Source organism: Echeneis naucrates, chromosome 23 (genome assembly GCF_900963305.1).
Source record: "Echeneis naucrates chromosome 23, fEcheNa1.1, whole genome shotgun sequence".
NCBI classification, from domain to species: domain Eukaryota; kingdom Metazoa; phylum Chordata; class Actinopteri; order Carangiformes; family Echeneidae; genus Echeneis; species Echeneis naucrates.
This window is the reverse complement of record NC_042533.1, coordinates 5,388,986-5,401,771: the sequence shown is the minus strand read 5'-3', so window position 1 is coordinate 5,401,771 and position 12,786 is coordinate 5,388,986. Positions and strand designations below refer to the sequence as shown.

The 12,786-nt window shown below is 40.7% G+C and overlaps 1 long non-coding RNA gene across 1 annotated transcript; it reads left to right on the top strand.

The window, feature by feature from the left end:
- Window positions 1–1,637: 1,637 nt before the first annotated feature.
- On the top strand, window positions 1,638–2,765 carry LOC115037091 (uncharacterized). The gene is made up of 3 exons (XR_003840446.1): window positions 1,638–1,869; window positions 2,200–2,261; window positions 2,538–2,765. It is a non-coding gene; the product is annotated as an uncharacterized LOC115037091 (long non-coding RNA).
- Window positions 2,766–12,786: the final 10,021 nt, after the last annotated feature.

The window sequence follows — 12,786 nt, the reverse complement described above, 5'->3', positions numbered from 1 at the left end:
GTGGATACTGATGGTTGATGTTTTATGATCAATCCTGTTCTGATCTGGGATAAGCCTTATGTTTTGTGTAAAGTGACAAGTTATATTGTTGTTGAAAGGCAATGCACTGCAGGATAATCAAATTAATTTGAATTTAAAGTCTGACTGACAGAAGCATCGGGTTGGCATCTGTTGCGCTGTTTGATCCTTCATGTTTACACATCAGCAGGGACCTGTCCCTCTATTGTTGAGGACTTTTTGCTGGCAGCTTTACTTACGCCTGCAGAGTTAATGAGTGAAACTATTGAGGAAGATGACTTCTTTCTGAGCTAAGATCCATAGCCAAGCCTCTGATGCAACTGATGTGTTGTGGTGTGGCATGAAGATTAATTTGTGAACACCCTGAATTGAGGATGAGTCATCAAGCTTTTAAAACCGTTTTAAGGGAAGAGAGAAAACAAATATTCTGATCTGAAAACGCTGATAAGGATTTATTTTTTTTATTTTTTATTTTTTTAAATGTACTGTGCACTGAACATTGATACAGGAACATGGTACTTTGTGTTTCAATAGTTTATTTTTAATATTATTATTATTTATTTTACTGGGAACACATAACTATGCAGAATCAAACATACAATATATTGTATGGAAATGAGAGAGAACCTAAAACAAACAACAAAGAGAAGAACAAGTGAACCTAATTATTCAAAAGATTAGTATTAGTGATCATTTATATAAAGTCCAAATGAACTGCAGTTACTTATAGATAAGATAAACTAGCTAAAACTCTGGCATGGTCGCTTTGTGCAGAAAACGATATGACATGAGTGAAAACACACGCCATCTATAATGCTCCATCCAGGCCCTTTTAGAAATGCACAGAAAACACTGAAGAAGGAACATGAGCTTTGTAGCTCTCCACATGTTCCGTCCTCCTCTCAAAGTGCTAAAATCAGATGCTGTCACCTCAGGAATAATATGCTGTCAATGTGATATGAAGTGATTTTGATTCTGTTGGTGCTCTCTGTATGAATTGTGAGTTTTATTTCAGGAATCTTGAAGATTGCTTAGTGTGTGTGTGTGTGTGTGTGCGCGTTTGTTTTTTTTGTTGGGTTTTTTTTTTTTTTTTTTTGGTTTGTGTCTGTTACCTCTTACCTTGCTGCCGTTCCCCAGCAGACAGTTGGCAGACCTGGCAGTCAGTTTTTTATCTGGCTTTGGTTCTGAAGGAGGTTAGAGGCATCTATAAAGTGATCCCTCACCAGCTTTGGGTTTTGGTGGGCCTCTCTGTCAGTCTCCCTCGATTATGCTTTAATATGTTACACTGTAGAGGAGCTTGATTCTCTAGAATCATGTCATGTAAAAAATTTGTACAAAATTTAAGTTGTTCTCAACAAAAAAAAGAGCGATGTTTATAATCCCAAGGAGGACAAATGTGTGTGTGCAAATAAGGTATATTCACAATAAAGATTTATGATTATTATCTGTTGCAGTGTGTTGAGAGGTTTGGCTGATATACTCCGTGCAAAATTTCCGTTTTTGTTTTGTTTTGTTTTGTTCTGTTTTGTTTTGTTTTTTCACAGCAGATCAGATTTCTGTTACTAACTTCTGTCAAGTTGCCAACACACATTTCCCAACCAGAATGGGTGTGAGAATGAGAAGGAAGCACCCTGAGCCTGCTCTCCCAGTGTCTAGCCAACATCAGAATCTGTCGTCCAGCCAAAATCAACAATGTCCAGGGAAAGAAACGATGGAGACGTAGGTCCAGCCACATCTCTCCACAACACTGAATTTGGTTCAAGGACACGTCCACTAACAACGACCTGCAATGTGCCTCTGGTCATAAATTTGCAGTAATTCCTGTTTTCCCTGTTGTACGTTGATCAAATGGTAAGTGACTTTCTCGTTAGCGCAGTCTGCTTTGCACTTGAACCTGAAACCAGCTGTGGTCAAATCCAGATTCCTACAGCCACTATTCCTCACTGCCCCCCAAAGACAAACTACAGGCTCATTTTACTCTTTATTATGTACGTTAAAACTAGCCCTTATGCCAACCCATGCAGAAAAACTGAAATCCTTTAGGTGCATGGGGACATTTTAAATGGGACCAATTACAATGTCTTTAATATTTATTTTTTAATAAAAAATGGCCTTTATTGTTGGTAAAACAGCTGGCAAATGACTGCAGAGACCAATAATATGAAATTAAATATTTTACAGACCCTGTGACAGCAATTGATTACAACAACATCAACGAAGAATTTGTGAAACTGCCACTTTAGGTAAGTAAGATTCAGACTCGGCTGAGAAATTGAATACAAGTTCAAAACGTGATTTATCAACGTTGCAATGCAAAGAAATTACATAGTGCATTTCTTCAGCCCCCTTGGATTTTCGGTTATAAACCCTGTCTGTTATGTTTTGTAACCACAGCATATTTTTCACAATGTGTAATCTCTGCTTTGAATGCCTTGAGTGAATTTTGTATGAAAGATTTATCATTGTCCTAGAGAAAAAAAAAATATTTTCCAGTGACAGCACCTTGTTTTCCTCCAAAGCTCTTCCTTACCAAAAGTGTTATTCCTTGTCTGTCACGGATGAGTTCCGATGTCAGCAGCACGCAGTGGATTTCCTGCCAGGGGCTCTGGATTTCGCGTCTGGCAACAAGACGGCCCAGTCAGTTTACACGAAGAGGTCACTCCTGTTGTGTTTTTGATTGTTATCCTACGTCTCTGCACTTGTGTCTCTCCGTCACCGATTGATATCTGGCCTGAAGTCCCTTAAGTAAACGGCCTCTAGGGTAAATATGAAAAGTTTATTATGTAGGTAATTACATTTGTAAGTATTAACAGTCATCTCATTACACCAGCAGATTTGTTTTTTCTGAAATAGGCTTTCCAAAGAACGTCAAGATGGTGTCACATGTCGTTCGTACACCAGAATGAACCTTTAAATGCTTTATAAAATAGGATACCACATGCTTGACCTGAAATGGTAACATACTGTAGCTCACCACTTCATTTATATGCATGTACTGCTCTGAAAACACTCTCTCTCTCCCTCCGCTCAGCTAATGCTTACGCTTGCATTCTTGGTGTGTTAGATGAAGACGATATGGTTTCTGTAGTCTCCTCTCCAACTCTTTGGAATTGATCTGGCAGTGGGACTGGTTTTGGATTACTTGGACCCGCGCAGAACCTGTTTCATGCCTGCAAACAAACCCAGCTGACTACTGCTGCTTTTGCACAGATGCAGGCTAAAATGGATCCAGTGGGTCTATGTTTGTTGGGAAGAAAGAACAACTTTGTGGGTTATGGCTGGGGACAAAAACAACACTTTGAGCCACAAATGACAACAAAGAGTAAGAATAAGACCACCAAGGCATTGTTGAGGTTTTGGTTTCTCTCCGCTTCTCCCTTCCTTTAGGGTTAGGGTTAGGAATTTTAAAGGATGTTATTTGACTTCATGCTCAGGAGGGACATCTGTAACCACCTCGATCCCAAATGAAGTTCTTACCCCTTCATTTAAATTTGAAACACCTCATAAAGGCCTTTTTCTGGCACAGGATCAAAACCCAATCACAACCACTGTAGTAAAAATCTTGTGATGCCTTATGCTCAAGGGGATCTAATTACAGGGAAGTTAAGATTGATATGTTTAGCATATCTTGGTCTTCCCCACAGAATTTCTTTTTTTTTTTCCCCCCCACTGTGTCTCTTATTCAGAAAGTCTGTACCCTGAGGGTCAACAGTCAACTGCATGCAACGCCTTACGTTCTTGCATTTTTGCAGATATCCAATTACAATGAAGCAGTTTACAGAGTACGTTTGGCATTCTTTCTCCATGAATATAGACAGTAAGCAGCTCCAGGTAGCCTGTTGTCTCTGAAAAATTACACTGATTATGATTCAGGCACCTAATGTGACTGTGTGGCTGCCCCCCCTGAGGTTTCTGTCTCTGCCACCAAGTGCTTGCTCATCAGGGGATCTGTTGGGTCTCTTTAAATAATTTTAAAGAGTTTGGTCTAGACCTCCTCTATATGTGAAATGCCTTGATGTAACTTTATCATTTGGCGCTATATAAATCAATCTGATTTGATTTTGATATACTTTAAGAGGTGGGCTGTTGTTCAGTTTTATTTTACTTAGCCAATAGTCTCCGTGACATTCCTGATCATCATTAAAGTCTATAATTGAATTGAAGATGTTGCCCCTGGATTCTGGTCCCTAAGGGGTTCAGCGTGCTTTAAATGTGACAGCACGACCTAGTTCATTTCAAGTTTGTCCCCTTGTTTCATCACCTCACTCCCTTAATTTCTTCAAGAAATCTTGACTTTGACACACAATGTCAAACAGATTCAGGCTCATTTTGTTGCAATCAGCTGCACACACAAAAACTGAAAGAATGGCAGTTTTTTTTTTTTTTTTTTTTTTGCCAGGAAAGAGGAAACTGGTTTTTACATAGTGTAGATTATCTGCTCCATATCTGGAGTAAAAAAAATATCACCTCACACATGGTGAAAGTGAGAAATAAAGAGAGGAATGTTTTAATGGAAACTCAAAGAGGAACAATGGAAAATGGGACATGGTATTATCAACTTCGAATCCACTCTTTAGTCTAAGAACAACCCAACAAATGATGAAATTGCGTATAAATTGTTTGTACCATCTCCAACTTGAAGCACCTGAAAGTGAGAAGATAAGCTTCATGAGGCCAATTGTTTCAAAGAAGTCACAGAACTTACCTTGTATTTCCAAAACAACCTGAATCCCAAATATCAGCCACCTGCTTGGTTCTCTCTGTACCATTTCGCTGCCCCTTTGGCAGCTGTGTTACTTTGCGTCTCATCTGCTGATCATTTGTGCATTCACTTTGTTGTAATTGCTGCAGTCTGGTAGCATTGGTGTTTCATGTGCCTTTCATGTTTGTTCGGCTGCAGAGAAAGTGAAGCTAAAGAGGAGGCCCCAGCTGTATAGTGAAAACAGAAAAGCACCCTGGGCACATATGGGACGCTCTCCCCTCATCAAGTTGTGCAGTGACCAGTACCAGAGGTTTGATGTGGTTTTTGAATCATCAGCATCACCGAAGGTCTTGTATCAGCTGTCCCTGACTGGAAATATGAGTGGTCCTTCTCTCAGGGGAGAGCAGAGCAGGAAAGAAAACAGATGAGCACTTACAGAGAGATTTGCAGACGTAAAACGAAAAAGCTGTTAAGAATTTGTCTGGAAATAATGGTGCATAACGGTCAGCTCAGCTACACATAAAGTGACATCTCTGATTTATCTCTATCATCTATTGGTTAAAATATCAATGGTGCAAATCTTAAAAACTGAAATAAATAAAACCAAACTAGATATGTCCAATTAAGCAGTTTGTTTTTGTTTGGGCTTGAATAGCTGAGAAATAGTTGTTTTTTTGGTTTTTTGGTTTTGTTTTGCAGAGCCATTCTCAAACAAAGTGGTGATAAAGCACTAATCAGTCACGCAAAGTGAACAAACAAGAGTAAATGTTGAAGATTTATTGGATTCTAAGTGATTTGTCATCATCTGAATCTGACCTGTTGTGTCAGTTGTTGTTTTCTTCCTGACTCACTGGCTGATTGCATGAATGGCTGACAGGCCAAACTGACACACAAACAATTCTTAGCTTTGCTGGACCATCAGCTATGGTGAGTCACAGACAGACACGGTCTGATAATGGCCATTTACATAACTCACGCATAAAGTGAGGCAGACATGTCTTACTCTGGTAGAGTGTGAGTTATTTCCTGTGCTGTGAGCCCCAGGTGGCACAGCGAATCAGCATTTTGATGTTGTGATTAAACATCAAGGTCTGGCACACACAGAAAGTTGACTTTCTTAAAGATCCTCTGACACGCCAAAGCTCATCACCTGTGCACCTACAGCTGCATTCTGAAAAGCCCACACACACACACCCCTACAAAAATATGACCACAAAAATGTGACTCCTCCCATTTACACATGTAAAACCTTCACTCTGCAAATGATACTCCTCACTGACTCATTTATGAACATTCTCTCTGACTCACGCGAACACACACACACAGGAGGGAAATCAGTGTAGCAACTCTCCCGGCACCATCAAAAGGTTGGGGTGTGTTGTGGCTAAGGGGTAATTAAATGCTAAATAAGTGAAAATGTGTGTAATAATGCGTAATTGATGAAGTGTAAGGGAATGTGAACCTTAAAAGATCAGGTCAACATTTTACAATACGCATTGTTTTTATTTCTTTGTGAAATCAGCCTCAGTCTCATGGATTTTGGACATGAATACCCACCGTTTAAAATAAATAAATAAATGAATATATGCCTGTCTACTTTTTTGCAGCATTAAATGAGATGATTGATAATGCTGTAAGAACAACAGGAAGCTTTTTTACAGTCAGTAGACAAAAATAAGTCCACAAAAATTCACTTCCAAGATCTTTAATGTCACTAAATACCACATTGCATATAATTTGCATAATCTGAACAAACCCAAACGAGTAAAAGCAAGAAGTTACAGGTTTTTTTTTTACTCTGGATTATGTGCATGACTGTTTTATGGGCCAGCACAATAGCAGGAAGTATATTGTTACTTTATGTTTGCATGCTAAACTGTGCTAAGCAGTTTCGGTTGTAAAGTTTTATGTTGAATGGACGGATATTGATATCGAAGATGCAGCATTCACTCAATGCAATCAGCTGTTGAGACATTGGGACATCCATGCTGTCTGTTTTCTTCTGCTGTCTTTATGCTTTGCGGGTCATGACTCCAGCTCAAGATGTCATACTTGCATCAGTCTTCTGGAAAAAAAGCATTTTTCCCCAGAAGTTTGAATTATTGCAAGCAGTATTTTTGGGTTTGTGAAATCATCTTTAAGCACATGCATTGACACAATGTAGGTGTATCAGACCACTGCCCCACTTGGTGTGTGTCACAATGTGTGTCGCAGGCGTGTGTCTGGGCTGTTGTGTTGAAGGGAGGTCAAACCTCGGTCCGGGTAATTTGCCACAGATGAAACCCGACTCCATTCCAGAGGACCAGCACAAGTAAACGTTTCAAAGCTGCAGGAAATCTATTAGCACCTGGTGGGACTCCCCCCACCTCCCTCCCCAGTCTATCCTTTCTCTCTCCCCTCCTCCAATCACTTGCTCTACCATCTCACCTCGCCATGCCCCACCCGAGTTAATAAAGCCACACAAGACCACCGCACTCCCGCTGTGCCACTAAAGCCAGGGGATTAGTGAGTGTATGTGTGTGCGCACGTGTGTCTGTCTGTGGCGTGTGGCAAGGTGTGCATTTACGCCTGTAGATGTGAACCTTAGTGTGTGTGTGCAAAAAATACACATAATGTATCTGGACTTGTCCTTGCACACGTGGAGCCAGTTAGCAGTGAATGAGGTGCCAGACAAGCATGCAGCAGCTGCCACACCAGTAACAATAGCTCATGATCCAGACACAGTAGGCTGCAGAGCGCTGACTCCAGGTCAGATCTTGTGCTCTCTTCTAATTGCTGAAATAATCTTCGTGCCCAGGTCCTGTGAGCTGGGATCAGTTTTGACATCATTTTTAAATATACCTGTTTTTAGCTGTAGTCGAGCACAAATCTAGTCAAAATGTGATTGTTCTCTTCAGTGACCTGGCATCCACTATATTTTATTTCACATAACGCATCCTGTCGAGCATATTGCACCATTTTTAGGCAAGCGCACCATGCCAAACTTCCTTCCAGAGAACATTTGTCTCATTTTTATTTGCAGGCATATCACCAAAAGTTGTCCTGCTGTCTTGTAGAAAGCTCTGATGGAGCGATGTATCAGCAAGATAAGATAAGAAACAGTCCAGACTCGAAGTCCAAGGCTCAAAAAGTACAATTTTATTTGACAGATGATGGAATCAGAAAAGGCTTTAATAATTAATTCTTTTCTGAATACCAACATAATTCTGTCTCTCAGCTGGAGACCAAATGTAATTTGTTGCTAGTGATTCATTTATCACAGTGTTTCTCAAAATTTTAAGTTTTACCATGAGTTTGCATTTGTTTCTAGAACATGCATGTTTTTGTATTGGTTTTTATGATTCCCTAGTTATTTGGCTGGTATATGTCAGCCATAGCTAAAAAAAAAAAAAAAATTTCATCTGGGCTCTGGGTAATATCTTTTATTTTTGTGTTTTTTGTGATTCAATTGCTTATTTATCTGCTCCAACCTAAATGTCTGCTTATTGGTTTAGAACTGTCTATTTTCTTAACATTTCTTCCAAAAAGTACCAAATGTATACATTTAATGAGAAATTTTATTCTGTTGATTTTTGTCATAAAACTCAAATGGACCCAGTGATAATGTCATTCTTGAGGGCTTAGTGATTTCATTTGAGGACATTTACATCAGAGTATTACCAGGCCGAACCAGCTCAGGATGGCGTTACAACCGATTATTTCACATCTTAAATTTCTTCTATATTTGCCTCTTGTGTCATATTTGCATAGCAGGGAAGGTTTCAGTGAAAAAGTTCATTCAGGCCATACAGTCAATCTCAAATCGCCCCCCACCCCCGCTTTGCACTCGTTCCCCGCTGCCTCCTCCCAGCCCGGTCTCAACAGCGTCACTGGGCTGACTCCCATGTGTGGCTGCGAAAGGGGCTGTCCAAACACCTGCTTAACATTTTACCTGCTGGGTGCTTATTGACCAATTCCAGTAATATAGTCCATAATGGACTTGTACCTCTTGAGAAGCACCCTCATCTCTCCCCATACTCCATGTATAGATGGCTGGACATGTGTGCTGAGAGAAACAAGAGGCATGTGGTTTAGGGCAGCTGGATGTCACAACAAAGTAGCCTGCTTTTACATAAAAAATATTATTAGTACGCAATAATAGGCAAGCAGAATACGAATAGAGCTACACGACATACAGCTGAGGAAAGTCCAAGTTCCAAGGCTGGATTTTTAGTTATTACTGTAGTTGTAAATATCTGGATTTTGAGTGAGCTTCTCTGACTTCTGGAACAGAACCCAGAAGTTCTGCTTTCACTTCTGCGCTCCAGGAGGGGTTCATTCCAGTCTCTGAGTGACAACCTGAACTTATTCCTGCTCCATGTAAATACCATTTTCATCCTTTCCAGACCATAATGTATGAAACGAAATTTGTGTGCCAATTTTGCAATTTAATGACAATTATGTTCCAATTACTGCTTGTGTGATTTCAATAGCGTGTTGAATTCAGATGGCTTAGAGGCCGTTTATCTCACCTCATAAAATGAAATCCCAGATATAAACCATGAGGTCACCTGGACATCAAACTCTTGTCTAAACAAGGCTTTTCACTATCAGGAACAGATAACTGACTTCAGTGGAAGTGATGTGTTTTTTCACTAAATGACTCCCTGAGAAAGATTTGCAGCCCTAAAGGTATATTCATTCTGCACAAAGTTTTATGACTTTTTTTATTTATTTATTTTTTTGGGTGGGGGGTTGTTGTTGTTTTTTTGTTTTTGTTTTTTTTGTATTTGCAGTATTTGATCCAGTTGCAAGGGCAGAGATTTAACGTTTCCAAATGACGATAAGATCGTCAAGCTAACAAAAGCCTCGTTACAAAGGTGAAGTCTGATGGATCTTCCCTCTCCAGTTTTCAGACCACCCATACAAAGAGAAACCTGACAGCATCGCTGCTGTCAAAGCTGATCACCTACCTCAGCATCAAAACCAGACAAACCCAAACAGCTAAATCCTGAATTAGAACATTGGTTTACTTAAGCTTAGAAAGTCTTTATCCATTACTGAGTCTACATCTTCCTCTACCTGCTGTGAAAAATGTGATTATCTAAGTCAACTGTGTCTGTGGAGCGTTTGGGCGGTCGTGAGCGCACTCGCCTGCTCGCTAGCTAGCTCGTGTGCAGGGTCCAACCTAATTGGATTTATGTGCGGGAATGTTTTCCAAAGCCACACTTGTGAAATACCTCCACATCTGCTGGCCATTAGCTGTGGACATAACACACAACAGAGAGAGGAAAGCCCCCAACGCCTTGATTCATAGGACTGCAGTTCTGCTTTTATTGCAGCGGAGGAAAAGAGGCTTGCTGCAGTGCTTTAGAGCAACAAGTGCTGTCTCATCTCTTTGTATTTTTCCTTTTTTTCCTTTCTCTTTCCCTTTCTCTTAATTCTGTTTCCTTCCACATTCTAACCCCTCAGCCCTTTGTCTGTCTTTAACCTTTGAATCTGCACTTTCTGTTTTTTTATTTATTTATTTATTTATTTATTTTTTATTATCCTTGGTACAATCGATTTGATTGCTGCCACAGGTGCAACCTCCACGTTTGTACTCTTTCTTTCAGTCTCAACTTTCAGTTAGGATTATTCATTCATTTTCCATCTGCAGCCCACTCCAGCCTCCCCACTAGATATGGCCTTGTGCCCAGTTTGCAGACAGTAATTCATCTATGTCAATGTGACTTCTAACGCTAAGCCCTTTTCCTTGTCACTCCCCAAGGCAAGGACATCCTCCTGTTTCATCCCTCTGTGGGCACAGGGAGAAACTAGCAAGGCGGTCCGACAACCCTCGACCCCTCATCTGTCATCTGAAAGGGGAACGGCACCCACCTAATTGAGGGGGAAAGCGTTGAGGGGTTGGGGGGCTGGTATGGAGGTTGTTATTCTAGTGTCGGAGGGGTCAGAGGTGAAAAGGAGGAGATCACACCGGTGATTAGCCTCCTTCATGTGCAGGAATGGAGGGAAGAAGGGACAGGGGGAGTGTTTGTTGGGCAGCCTGGGTGTAAAGTAATTAGGGGGAAAGGGATAAACTATATGAGGGATGGTCAGTTAATAATAATGCCCTAGGTCAATGCATAGACACCTGGACCCTCATGTACCTATTTAGAGTGCAGCCAAAATCCATAAAATTTGGGAACAGAGATGGGGATAAGAACTGTCTTTGGGGGAAAAAGTGCCTCCAAATTGACTTCATTCAGGTTCAATAAGTGTAGGTCTCCTTGTATATGAACCGAGTTTACATCCAGTGAACTTTCTGTTCCTGCTAAAAATGCAAAGACACAGTGGAGTCTCACGCATTGGTTGTTTTGGCTCTTTGAACTACGTGTTCCTTACCACTACTACTCCTATCTGATGCCATTAATCTGCGTATAAAAACAATTTCATCCCAGAGTCATGCAAGTTGGCATAGCACTGTAAGAAGGAAGTAAGTCAGAAAAAGTCAAATGAGGTTATATTTTGTGGGTGCTGACAGGTTTTGGCCTTGAGAGCTGATGGTTTCAGAAATCTGCCTTCCTCCCAACTCTCCCTGATGATGAACTCTCTGGGTCTCCCTTCTCTTAACTTCCCCTGTCCACACCTCTTTACATGGCTCAGCAGGTCATGAAATAGGTGTGTGTTTATGTGGTCATGAAGAGAGAGAAAGCAAAAGATAAAAAAGAGATGGGGGGGGATGAAAGACACGTACACAAATTAGTACCAGACAGAAAACAGAACATTTAAAGCCACCATATGTAAGATTCTCATGTCCTTGTAAGCTCTAATAAATTATACTTGTTTGTTGAAAAGGAGGCCCACCATGTATGTATTAGTGTATGGAATTCCTCAAAACTGCTAAAGGTGCCTAAAATGGGGAAAACAGGCCAAAAAAGAAACAGCCAGATCTGTCCCAAGCTATTCACCAACAGGCAGTGCTTTTCTTTCCAATAGTTTGTGGTCAAGAACCCTGAGACAATAACCCACACAATCTGAAAAATATATATATTTATAAGCATAAAATAAAACAAAAAAAAAAACAACAACAACTGGCAGTTAAAGAACTTTTGTGTCAATTTTGCTGTCATGATGTAGCCAGCATTTGTATTAATGTCCGTTTTCTCTCCATTCTTGGCAGTTAAATGAACCACCTTAAGACAACAAGTTCTAATACAATGAAAGCTCTGAGACATCTTTACAGATGTCACAAACATCTTCAAGGCTCCCTGAACTCTGCAGTGACTGTGTCGTTCATCCAAGCCAGAGCCGTAACCAGCATAAGGACAGTTATCAAAGGTGAGTGGAAGTTTGAAGTTGGATTGTGACAGAGAAATTATCAGTTTACAGTATGTTTAACCACAGAGGGGGAGGTTGGATTAATCATCACAAACGAAGCAAGGAGTTAATCACTCAGCAACGACAGACTGGTACAAATTGTGACAAAATCTGCTGGGAATCATTTGAGAGTGACCTTAATGTCTGATTTGAAGTAGCTTGTAATGGTTTTCCAAGAAGTGACCTGCATTGTTGCGGTCAGTTGCAAATTTGATGCCACTCAAGCTGATTCCATCTTAAACTAATATTTAAACAAAGTTTTGCACGTCATAGTGCTACCAAACTTCCCATGCTCTAATTAACAATGCTGCAGGATGACTGACATTTTGGAATCCTCAACAATAGGCCTGAGGCTGAGAGTAAAAACATGGAATCATGGAAGTTAATACTCCCATTGCTTGGGTCTATTATGAAAGAGCGCTCCCACTTCCAACATCCTCTCCCCTGATGCATAATCATCTGTCAAACCTAACTTATTTACCTGAGGCTTGTGAAACACATGGGACAGAGCTAGCTGCAGTTCAAAAGGCACCAATCTACAAAATTTGCTCCAAGACAGACTTTCTGAGCGTCTGGATTTCTTCTTTTCGCTGTCACTGATTGACGTTGCGGGTGTGATGTGTGTATGGTGCACAGTGCAGCTATGTGCCTGCTGCCAGCCCCCTGAGCGCACGCACAGACACACACACCTACCTCTACACCTGCTGGTACTTTCCTGGGCACACACA